This window comes from Protobothrops mucrosquamatus, unplaced genomic scaffold (genome assembly GCF_001527695.2).
Source record: "Protobothrops mucrosquamatus isolate PMUCROS unplaced genomic scaffold, P.Mucros_1.0 scaffold_178, whole genome shotgun sequence".
In the NCBI taxonomy this organism is placed as follows: Eukaryota; Metazoa; Chordata; class Lepidosauria; order Squamata; family Viperidae; genus Protobothrops; species Protobothrops mucrosquamatus.
Genome location: NW_015386254.1, coordinates 216,044 through 227,438, shown reverse-complemented (window position 1 = coordinate 227,438; position 11,395 = coordinate 216,044).

The window sequence follows — 11,395 nt, the reverse complement described above, 5'->3', positions numbered from 1 at the left end:
TCAAGGTCATCGGCCAATCAGCCTCGCCCAAGGCTGGTGAGGGAGGATCCAGGATCCAACTTTTACCTCCGTTTGTGGGAATGGGTCAAGGTGTGTATGTGTATGTATGTGTTTATGTATGTATGTATGTATGTATGTATGTACAGTATGTATGTAGAGGGCTGCCTGGATGACTTTGAGTCAAAACTCCTTTCTCACAAGAGTTGTTTAAAATTGAAGGGCGAGTCCTTCGGTTTTCAGGCGAAGATCGGTAGTAATAAAGGATGAAAATGATTGAGCTATAAACACCAGGAGTCTTCTGGCATCTAAGAGACAAATGCTATCCTGCATGTTAACTTTGGTCAAATCTCCTTTTAAAAATGGTTATTAGTAAAAACTAATGAGAGCATAATAATAAACAATAGCAGTAGTCTGGCTTGATTAGAAAGGATTGGAAATGATTATTCATCAATTTCATAACATTTTCCTTCTTACTTGGAATACATCGGACAAATGCCCTACCCTGTTGTGTGGTGGTTGCGCTGTAATTTAAGCACTATTCACTGCTCATTCTTTACTCACATCTCTGGTTACCTTAACCATGGTTCATTGAACTATAAAATCTGGGTTCGCATGACAGACCAAATTTAAACAAACCAGAGGCTGCATGCAAAGAGGTTGCATGCATACAGCTTGTAAGTTAGAATGTAATTCACTAGTTTGAACATTAATGTGCTAATACTGAAGCTATCAATATGGATTGGCATTCAGTTAATGAAAAGTTCTTTAGTTGACATATCTTTTACCTATTCCTTGTAAACCTTGCTTTGTGTTGGATTTGGCTTTTAATTATGAAAGCATCATGCTAGAACAGGAGACTATCAGTTCTAGTCTTGGCTTAGGCACAAAGCCACCTGGGTGTTCTTGAGCCAGTCACTTTGTCTCAACCCTAGGAAGGAGGCAATGGCAAACCACTTCTGAAGAACCTTGCCAAGAAAACTGCAGAAACTTGCCCAGGTAGTCTGAGAATTGGGCATGAATGAACAGAAAAAAAAGTTTGCCAGTCAAAGTTATAGATGGGGAGATAAATACTGTAGTAATTGTATATCTGGGATGAGGCACATTGGCAATCTTAGAAGAAACACTACCTAGATCCAAAATAAATCCTACAGGTCCAGGATACCAAGTAATGTTTAGATATTTGATGGAAAAACATGCTTATTTTGATGAGAACCAAATGATGGAAATGAAAAAAAAGTATGATATTATTCAAGGTATGGCAAGTAGAGTAAAAGTTAAAAAAAAACAGACATATGAAGAAACAGAACAGTAAGTGATCTTGATTTTGCTGACCATTTGTTCATTTTATATTAATACCGGTACTGTCTCTTCAAATTCTTGTTAGGGTTACTAAGAAAAGTAAAGGGAGTGAGTTCCTATTGAATATATTTCATGCCATCAACCATGGGATCCATCTGGGAGATTTGACTAATGTGGAATGTGGAGACAACTTCTTGCACTGCTACCTATAGGTAGTGATATTGAGGGTTTTTTTCAAACTCGTATTCAGTAGCTATTTGAAATCCTAAAAGTTCTGTTGTCTTTCATGCTTTTTATATCTAGACATATACTATGAAGGGTTAAATGAGTGAAGGACTAAATATGTATGAATAAATGGAGGCTTAATCCTGATAAGCTGAAGATCCCGCTGAACAGCAAATGGATCAAATTGGAAATAGAAATACAACTCCCATGAAATAACCAGTTATGCTGTTTTGAGGTTCTCTTAAATTCAGCGTCTCTCCCCCACAGATAATGAAATGATGCTTCTAGCAGCAGACATTTCTGAAGGTGAAATTGAGCACAACGATCTGATTTAAGGCATTGTTTGTTTAGCTACTGTTTATTAAAAACATCACAGTTGACTCTCTTCTCACATTCTGCTAAAACAAAATCGATTAAATTACATTATATTTAAATGTAACACGTGAATCTTACGCTTCCTCGTAGTGTTTGGAAGTATGGGTATTGTTGCCAAATTACTATCTCTCATGCGTAGAATCTTGCATGGGCTTCGGTGCTGTTTTGACTACAGTTCGGTGTACTACCTTTTTCCTAAATTACTTTTGGCCAGAATATCCAATATATTGCTCCTTTTCAGTGTGTGAGGCTCTACTATGGAATCCCCTCAGCTAGAGAAATAAATTTTGACTTTTGCACAAAAGCTGTCTAATCAGAAGCAAGGTAACAAACCATACAGGAATAAGTACTGTAATATAATAGCATCACAGCAACGAATACAGAAATTGAAAATAACGTATTCGTATTACAAATCATCATAGCCCTGGGCTTCTTCGAATAGCCAGGCTTCTACAGTTTTCTTGAAGGTCAGCAGGGTCAGAGAGAAACAGACCAGAGGGAATACCAGAGAACAGGTACAGCAATAGATAAGGCATATCCCGGAGCTCTCATAAAAATGACATTATTTGGTTTATAGAACACACAGCACACCAATCTTATTTGATCTTATAAGGTGCACAGAAACAATTGGAGATAAGCAGTCCCTAAATATCCAGGCCTAGGTCTTGAATGGCTATATAGATGACTTGTACCACCTTGAATTGCTCCCAGAAACCAGCTGGTAACTAGTTAATAAAGTAAAGCTATCTAATATAGGGGTCCCTAACCCCCGGGCTGTGGATCAGTACCGGGTCGCGGCATGCCACCTACTGGGCCACACAAGCAAAGCGCCATCCGCGAGATGCAGGCAACACACAAAACCATGGAGTTTTTTTCTCATATTGATTGATTTTGTATATGCCATTAAGTCATTTTCGACTCCTGGCAACTGCATAGATAGATCTTCTCCATGTTGATGCATCCCTAACCTGTTCTTTCAGGCCTCCCAATGGTACACTCATTGCCATTGTAACTGAATCCATCCACCTTGCTGCTGGTTATCCTCTTCTTCCCTTTGATCTTTTATAAAGAGTTGGGGCTTTGCATGATGTGTCCACAGTAGGATAATTTGACCCTGGTGATTTGTGCCTTGGGTGAAAACTCTGGCTTGATTTGTTCGATAATCCATCGGTTTGTTTCCTTGGCTGGCCAAAGTCTAACTTTCACTTCCGTAATATTACCGAGAATTCTGCAGCTTGCACGATTCCGGTATAGACATGACCATAGCATTTGAATAACTTTTCCAAGGGCTTTATGGCTATTCTATCCAGTCCTGGCTTGTGCATATTTCTTGATTGCCTTTTCGCTTATTGTTGATGGTTCAGCCTAAAAGGCAGAAGCTATTCATCCCTTTGATATCTTCATTGTCAAATCACAATTCATTGTCAAATGAATAAAGAGAATGAATGAGGATTAAATGAGTGAATAGGTTGAGAAATAAAAAAATAGCAATTAGATGGAATTGATGAGTTTAACAGAAAAAAAGTTGATATATGAAGCAACTTGGGGGAAACAGTTTACAATATATAAAGAGGTGTAATTGTTAGCATCTTTAATGGACATTGTGGCCAGGAGGCCATTACTCTTCTTTTTAGATGACCACTTCAGAAACATCTAAGAAAGTCACAAAAAATGTATCACTAACTATAGCTCTTAGAAGTAATCTGGTTCCTTCCTTATGCTATTAATTATTAATTTTATCAAGAGTTTCTTGCAGTTTTTAAACTATATTTATTGTATTATTGATTTTTTTCTTGTGTTTGTTTTTGTATGGAAGGTTTAGATTTAGTGGTATTTCCTTTACTATTTCTTATCTCATGTCTTTACTTTCTTTAGCTTATTATTTTTACTCCTTTTCTGTGCTTTTCACAATATTGTTTAGCCCCCAAAAGGAAATTGTATGACTTATGAATGAATGTACAATAAAAATTAAAGGACAATAGTAATGTCTAAGAACAATGTTGATTATTATAAGCTCTTGATCGAGTCTTAAAATTTACAAAAAACAAAACAAAACCCCAGTCTAAACAATTTCTGGGAAAGGCATTTCATGAACAAGGTGACACTAGCAAAATTTCACAGGCGTTGGATAATTTTCATTTTGGGGAGAAAGTAGGTTGGTAGATTGATTAAATGAAGAGCATCGGTGAGTAAATTACATATAGATTAAGCAGTATGCTTAAAGATGGTTGAAGATATAAAAAGACGTGATCGATTTGATGAGAGAGGGAGAGAAAGATTGTAGTTTTATTGATATATAGATATGATTAGAGCTACAGTGTTTGCAGGGACAGAAAGATATGGAGAGGTAGAGTGAATGACATTGCACAGTCTAAATTTAGTGATACTGCCTTTACCTTTTCATTTTGCACTGGCAATATATGTGATATATATAGTACCGTATTTGCACTGCATTTCTTATCCTATTGTGTAATCGGAACACTGAAATTTTGTACAGGAAATCTCAGTCATGAAAGTATTGGGAAACTATGCTCAGGAGGAAGGCCAGACATGTTATCTATTATTATTGCACATAACTTTTTCTTTCTAAAGGCATTGCACAAAATGGTAGGATTTCAAACAGTGCATTTATAAGGAAAGGTTAGTATTAGAAGAAAATTCTGAGTTCGAATCTAGACCTAGTATCCATAGATTATTTGGAGTAGAGTTTACTTCAACAGCATAATGTTCAGTATGGGGATCGAAAGCTAGGCTACTGGAGTTACCTTTCTCAAGAGTTTATCTTTATATCTTTTCTTTGTTCCTCCAAGCTTGCCAATTAGGAATTATTGGAAACTGTAATTAACTGGATGGCCAAAAACAGGTGTTCAGTGGTCAAGCACCTTGCTGAGCTTGTGCGTTCTACCGTATCAACTGGCTTCCTGTTTAATTAAAATTGAGGCTGGAGATGGCTATCGGAGGAAGGGATCTTTCATTTATTAATTGTAATCTCTAATATTCTGAAATAAATGTTTACCTGGATGGCAAGTCACATTTGTCCAGTTTCATCATCTTTGTGTGCCTTTGTGTTGACCTTGGGTGATGAGTCCATGTTTGGGGCATTTTAGTATCTGTGTTTAGTGTTTGTGTGTGTGTGTGTTTAGTGTGTGTGTGTGTGTAATTTCCGATGGTACTTATTGAGTTACTGATATCTGCCAACTTCCTATCAGTTTCATCCAAAGTGTCAAACTTGGACAAGGTTAGTGTGTGGTCTGACTAGATACAGTGATGGCGAACCTTTTAGAGACTGAGTGCCCAAAACCCACTTATTTATTGCCAGGTGCCAGGTGGGCATGGCCCACTGGGTGAGCGTGGCTGTGGTGGTCATGGCAGATTGGGTGGGTATGGCCAAGGTGGGCATGGTCACCTCAATATTGCTCGTGGGGAGGGATGCCTGTGGGGGGTGGGCAGGGTTGGGGGAGATCCAGGAGGTCTCCAGTAGGTGGGGTGGTAGGCAGGAGGCTCGTCCTGCGGGGTGAGGCACGGCAGGGCGGGGGTGCCATTGCCATGGGGCAAAGCAAGGGTCAGGGCGGCTGCTGCCTGGCACCATCAGCCCCCGCATACAGAGGCCAGCAAGCACATGGGGGCCGACGGTGTCCATCAGCAGCCACAGCCTACCGGCCCTTCGACCGGCGCACTCTGGAGCTCCGCAGCCCAATGCCAGCAGTTCAAAGAAGCCGCCTCTGAGATGGATGGCCAGCCGACAGCTGAGGAGGTGATGCAGTGGGTCGTGCCTGGGAAAAGGAGAGCATGCAAGGCCAGGAAGGATGGGATGGGGGGGGAGGGAAACCAGCTGTGCCGGGATGCATCCAGCCACGTGGGACCTTGGCTAGTTAGCAGGCGGCTGGTGGAAGAGGGACAGTTGCCATCTCTGGGGCATGGCACGCATGCCCACAGAGAGGGCTCTGAGTGCCGCTTGTGGCACACGTGCCATAGGTTCACCATCACTGGATTAGAAGATGTCATGGAGGATTTTACCTTCTAATCGAATTCCGTACATCCTAATATTAGAATATTTAGAAATGACGTACAGAGCTTTTGGTAACATCCCTAAAAATACTGTAGTTGTCATGGCCCCATCGGAGCCCGGTTCAGAGTAGGAAGAGTTGGAACCGGGACTGTCCAGTGGGGATGATACATCTCCCTGGGAACGTTCGGAGAGGCCAGGGGCTGAGGATGATGTTGTCCCAGGCCCCTCAGTCATTGGGGAAGGTGATTGATCGGACAGAGAGTTGCCTGCTCTCATGGACACAGGGGAGGATCGGCTGCAGACGGGCAGCGGTGCTGATAGGTAGCAGATGCCTTCTGAGGAAGAACAGCTGCCTCCCCCACTCGATCCAAGGGCATGGAGAGTAGAGTGGAGACAAGCTCAAAGGAAGCCTGCGAGGCTACTTGGGAGAAGCTCATCCTGCCCGTCCTAACAAGGAACACCTGGTGTGGGTTGACTTAAGGAGAAGCGAGGGGGGGGCAGGGTCATTGTCAGGAACAATTGTTTTGGCTTACATTCCCCTGGTTTTGACTCATGCCTCTGCCTTGCCTTTGACCTTGTGAACTTGCCTTTAGCCTCGTGGACTTTGTACCTTGACTCTGAACCTTGCCCCTTGAGTTTGCACCTTTTCTTTGGACTTTCTTTATTGTTGACTGGCTTTTGTTTGGGGGACTGGAGATGGCTACCTTCAGGGTAGTGTGGGGTGGAGCCTTTCCGACCATTGTAGGACCCATTGTAGGCCTTTAATCAGAGCAATACAGGTAGTCCTCGGCTTACCACAGTTCATTTAGTGACCGTTCAAAGTTACAACGGCACTGTAAAAATTGACGTGACCGTTTTTCAAATCACGACCTTTGCAGCATCCCCACGATCGTCTGATCAGAATTTAGGTGCTTGGCAACTGGTCCATATTGATGACCGTTGCTATGTCCCAAGATCATGTGATCTCCTTTTGCAACCTTCTGACCGGTAAAGTCAATGGAGAAACCAGATTCACTTAACATGTTAGTAACTTAACAACTGCCATGATTCACTTAACAAATGTGGCAAAAAGTCGCAAAATGGGGCAAAACTCACTTAACAAATTTCTCACTTAGCAACATAAATTCTAGGCTCAATTGTGGTCGTAAGTCGAGGATTCTCTGTATGAAGGACTCTCTTGATGCTTGCCTCTGGCTAGGCGACCTGGGTCATAACAGTAGTATCTTAATGTGTGATGAAACTCTATTTCATAATTAGGTTGAAAGTCCAGAGATACATTACAGTTTAATGGAAGAATTTTTAAGCAGTTGTAACTAATCTACCAAGTGGTTTGCATGATGTTGTGCTTTACTCTGAATATAAGCAATTACTTTTGGCACTGATAAAATCTAGTTTTAAGATCAAGGTATTATTAAAAAAAAGGTTTGTACCATTCTCAGAAGAGAACCAAGCTGATTTATTATGTCCCTCAGAAAGACTGTAATTAATACCAATCTACGAACTAGAGAATGTCTAGGAAAATACCTCAATCTTGTGTAAGAACAGTTTGCAGTCCAACTGGAAATGCAGGTTAGCATTTCCTGTGTCTTTGAGATTTAGAACCTATGACCTTAATGGTGAATTGAGTTAAAACTATTCTTGTAAATCCTGCAATAATTCTGCCATAGTCTATGTGAAAACACTAATAGTTAAAATGTTATATGGAAATAATGCATAGCATGTTTTTTTTAATCTGAAAAATTATGCAACCTAACAATGTATCAGTAATATGAAATTGAAATAGTGAAATAAAAACATGTGTCATCTAAATATTAACAAATGGCTTAACTAATAATTCATAGCCTTAAATTACATTAACATAACAAATAGCATTGAAATTAACTTATTTGGACCTCTTAGAAATAAAATGAGCTGGTAGTCAATATGGATTTACAAATCACTCAACCTAAGCCAACTTCCAGATATACAATATGAATAAAATGAAGGCAGAAGGGAAAAAGATTGTTTGTAAGACTGTTGTAAATCAAGATCGCACACATACATATATGTAGGAAAAATAAGTGGAGCTTGCAACAAAATATAACAAGGTGGAATGGCTCTGTTTACATTTTCTAACTTAGTTTTGACTGATCCCCTGTGGATTTCAGTAAGTTTTTTCTAAGTATCACTTGAGTTTATATCTCTGAGATGGTAGTCAGGCTGTGTATTCCAAATCTAGTGCTGACATACATTGATATTTGCATCTCCACACTGAGGGATCTAACCACTGACAGAGTGTTTGCTGATTGTTTGCTGAATGGGATGTTGGACTAGTAAAAACTGCTGATTTTTAAGTGCTCAGACTTTGGAGAATATAACTTAATCAGTAAATTACTATTATCAGTTGGGAAACAAACTCTGCAAGGAGTGGGAAACCAAACAGGTTCCTGACATGCTTAGCTGACAACTTTGTCATACAAAAGGTAGAGGAGGGAACAAGAAGGACTGCTACACTGAGCTGAATCCTACTAATAGGGAAGAAATGGTTGAGGGAGAAGAAGTTATAGGAACTCTGAGGGAGAGTGACTTGTCATACTTGGATTCATCATAATGCAAGCACAGGTAACTAAACCAAGTCAGAGTAGTGTTTTAGACTTTAAGAGAGTTGACTTCAACAAGCTAAGTGTCAACGCTGCAAATACTGTATATTCTTGCTTTGACAATATGCAGAACTGTCTGGTATTTTTATAGTTAAATCAGGCAACAGTGAAAGGGGAGGAGAATAAGGAAAGCCCGGGAAAAAGAAACCGGAAGTAAATCACATCTTCCAAGTTAATTGGAAGATGTGAACCATGACCCCAGAATAGGGGAGGGAAAAATGCCTGGAATGTCTGTGCAACGGAAAAGGATCTCAGATCTAAGCATTTCCACCATGCCGTACTGACATCTCTGTAACCTTAATAAATGCTTTTAGGATAAAAATATGCCTGAAAGTCCCTTTAAGTGTTTCGTTAATCAGACACATGACACTAAGAGAGAGATTAGGAAGGATTCCATGGATATCTATCTATCCATCCATCCATCCATCCACCCACCCACCCACCTATCTTCCAATATAATATGATTTATATATAAAAGCAAAGAGGGGCACATAACTAATATAAAGTGACTAAATTAGTGGACCAGTGAAATGCTGTGGACATATTATACTTGGACTCAGTTCTGGTCACCATGATACAAAAAAGATGTTGAGACCCTGGGAAGTGTGCAGAGAACAGCAAGAAAGATAATAAAGGGTCTGGAGGCTAGATCATAAATTGATGAGCTGTTGAGGGAACTAGGTATGACTCTAGCCTATTGAAGAGAAGGATTACAGGGGACATGATGAGTGTCTTCCATTATTTGAGGCCTGTCACAAAGAAGAGGGGATTAAGGGATTAACATTCTCCAAAGCACCGGGAGGGTAGGACAGATAATTGGTGGAAGCGTGTTAAACAGAAGTCCAACTTAAAAAGAAGGAGAAATTTTCTGATAGTGGGAATAATCAATGAAATAGGTTGCCTCCTGGATTTGTGGGTGCTCTATCATTGAAGGTTTTAAAAAATAGACTGGACAACAATTTGCCTGAGATGGTATAAGGTCCTGCCTTGAGCAAGAGTTTGGACTAGAAGACCTCCGAGGTCCCTTCCCGCCCTATGATTCTGTATTATCCGTTAGATCAGGGGTCTTCAAACTTGGCCCTTTTATGACTTGTGGACTAGCTGAGGAATTCTGGGAGTTGAAGTCCACAAGTCATAAAAGGGCCAAGTTTGAAGACCCCCTCCATTAGATGTTGCCTGTGTTCTTAACGGCTTCAAATGTTGTCTGCACTTTGTTATTTTTAATTTGTTGAGAAGAGCCATAATTTCATCTCCAGTACTTTTATTTGGCTTACTTCTTCAGACTGACTAAACAAAATTTCTGACATGGATTAAATGAGATGCATATAATTACAATATTACATTTCTGGCTGACTCTGCAGATCTCATCTGATTCTCCTTAAAGTGTTTACAAGCATTCTGAATTTTCTTTATAAAAATCTTTAGGAAGGCATTGTTAGTCTACATGTCACTGCTTAGACATCTGCTTTAGTAGTTTTTTTAAGACAAAGGGAAAAGCAAATTATCTTAAAATTGCCAAAAAGTTTCAAGTTATAGATTACACGTTTTTTTAACAAGCAGTAGTTGGTTTTTTTTAATATTGTAAATGCCACTAGATGTTCTGCTACTTTATTGAAGCTTTTATGTGCTCCAGAATTTGATTTAAAATATTACTAAATATCTGAAATGTTTTTAAAGTATTTGATTAGAACAGGAAATGTAGGAACTGTGTTGTGTGGATAAAGTTCTTTGAGTTAAGTTTTTGGATTGTAAATATTTCATTATCATACTAGGTCAATCTGAATGTGAGAAAATGAGGTTCGTTGGTTGGCAAGACTTGTATATAGGTAGTTCTCACCTTATGACCACAATTGGACCAGAATTTCCATTGCTAAGCAAAATAGTTGTTGGGAGTCATATCTCATTCTACAACCTTTTTTGCCATGGTTGTTAAGCAAATATCTGCATTTGTTAAACGAATTATGCAGTTGTTAAGCGAATCTGCTTGCTCCATTGACTTTGCTTGTAGCTGGGAAGGTCTCAAATGATGATCACATGACCCTGAGACACTACATTCATCATGTATATATGCCACTTACTGTGTGTCCAAATTTCTATCATGTGACTGTGGGTGGTCATAAGTGGTCATAAGTGCCGTTGTAAGTCGCTTTTTTCAGTGTTGTTATAAGTTTGAGTGGTCGCTAAATGAATGATTGTAAGTTGAAGATTACCTATATATATATTTGTTGTGTCAGTTATGCATGTGCTTATTTATGTGTACATTTATTTTTATTTTTATTTTATACACATTTTATTGGTTTTTTTTAATTTTAACATCAAAGTGCTCAGGAAAACACCGTGGCGAAAGGGTAATCAATCATAGCAAAACAAGTCATATATACAGTATATATAACTAAAATTAATACCTTAAAAATTCCCCTCTCTATTTCCTCACATGATATAACAAATTTAGTTTAATCTATTTCTTCTTAAAAATTCAATCAATCCACAGAATCATCCCTACTATTACATCTACATAAATCACTCCTGCTTTTAAGCTCCACTAATTTCAATTAAAATATTCCAATTAATCTTAGACAAACATATTAATAAAATTTTGGGTATCCCTTCTACAACACACATAATATTCCAAGAATAACATTCTAATATTTTCACATATTAGAAAGGGTATTAATTAATGATGTATTAAATTAAGAGATTTATGTGTACATTTATGATCAGTCCTCACATTTACAATTGAAGAATTCCTGTGGTCATGTGACTTGAGACTCAGGCTCTTCCCATCATTGGGCGTTTATGACCGTTGCCGCATCCTGTGGTCACATGATCTCCATTTGCACTTTTCACA